Source organism: Myotis brandtii, unplaced genomic scaffold (assembly GCF_000412655.1).
Source record: "Myotis brandtii unplaced genomic scaffold, ASM41265v1 scaffold129, whole genome shotgun sequence".
Classification (NCBI taxonomy): Eukaryota; Metazoa; Chordata; class Mammalia; order Chiroptera; family Vespertilionidae; genus Myotis; species Myotis brandtii.
In genome coordinates, this window is record NW_005354551.1 from 910,796 (window position 1) to 912,425 (window position 1,630).

The following is a 1,630-nucleotide window of genomic DNA, read 5'->3' on the forward strand; positions in this document are numbered from 1 at the left end:
CACTGCCCGCCAGCCCTGCCCTGGCGCTGGGTGGTCTGGGCAGGGGCCAGGGGGGCTCGATGCTGGCCGAGGGGCAGGAGCCACAACTGGAGTCAGGCTGGAGGCTGCCCTGCCAGGGACCTAGAGGGGTGGTGAAGGTGGGGGATGGGTGGCACAGGGGTGGAGGCAGGCGTGGGACAAACGCCCCCCTGGGGGAGACCTGGAGGGGAGACTCCAGGCCCCAGTTCCACCCGGAGGCCTGAAGAGAACACCCACCCACCCCCACCCCCAGGATTGTCACTGGTGGATTGTTTCACCTCAACCACTGAGTTGGTTCAGGCAGGATCCCACTTAGAGGCTGGAGGCGAGGGCAGGAAGACCCAGACCCAGGCAGGGGACTCTAGGTCATCTCACCACAGTTCTGGGAGGCAGGGGTGCTGGGGCCACTTTTCAGAAGGGGAAACCGAGGCACAGAGAAGTGAAGTCTCTTGCCGAAGGCCGCTCAGCGAGGATGTGGCAGAGGGGGAGGGGTGGGGCAGCCCTGTCCAGCGTGGAGTCCCGGGCCCAGCCCATTGTACAGATGGAGAAACTGAGGGCTTGGACCCAGACTTGGACCCAGATCTGTTTGACTCTCAGGGCTTTGTTCTCTGCCTGAGGCTAAGGAGACTTGTCGTCCCCCCCTACCCCATCAGGCGAACCTCCCTCCTAAGAGGCTCTGAGGGGGGGCCTAGGATCACCTGAGCCCCCAGTCCCAGCCCTCTCCATCCACATGTGGCCGAAGCCATTCGGCTCCTTTCCCACTGGTGGCGACTGGATGGGGTGCGGGGGGAGGGGGGTGTCGGTGGAGGAGGCCAGAGGCAGCTCCCCTCCTCGGAATGGCTGGGCCGGGACTCCACGCTGGACAGGGCTGCTCCAGCTGGACAGGCTGTAGTTAGGGTTGGGCAGCCCACGGTGGCCCACATGGTTCCCAACTTCATTCTCAGGGGGCTCCTCCTTGCCCTCCAGCCTTGTAGCCCCCCCCCCATGCCTCAGACAAAGCCCCCTTTGCTCCCCCTTTGAGCACCTGCTGCCGTGGAAAGAGCTCCTATGGCTTTTGGAGTCTGACAGGCTCCAGCGAAATCCTGGCCCTCGGCTCTCTGTGAACTTGGGCACGTCACAGCCTCTCTGCGCCTCCAACACCCCCGTGGCCCTCGCCTTTCTGTCTGCAGCCTGGCTTCCTCCCGACCACCCGCAGCACGTCCACCTCGCAGTCCCACCGGCACCTCCAAGCTACCGTCCTCCGAACCAGCAGCCACTGATGTCACTTTCACCCCCCCAAGGTGCTCAGGCCAAAAACCTAGGGGCATCCCTGATTCTGCTGCCCATGTTCAGCCCCTCAGCCAGCCCTGCTGGCTTCAACTCCCAGGCATGTGTGGATCCAGCTCTTTCCCGCCACCAGGGCACTGAGCTGTTCCAACCCGCCGCCACCTCCACTCGGGCACAGAGAGGCCTCCGGCATCTGTTCCTGGCCCGAGGGTCGCCCTCTGCATGGCAGCCAGCGATCTTCCCAAAGCATAAAGCCGATCACCGCTCTCCCTGCGCCTCACCTGCCAGGGCTTCCCTGGCGACAGGAGATGCCCGCCCCTCCCACCTCATCCCACCCACTGCCTCC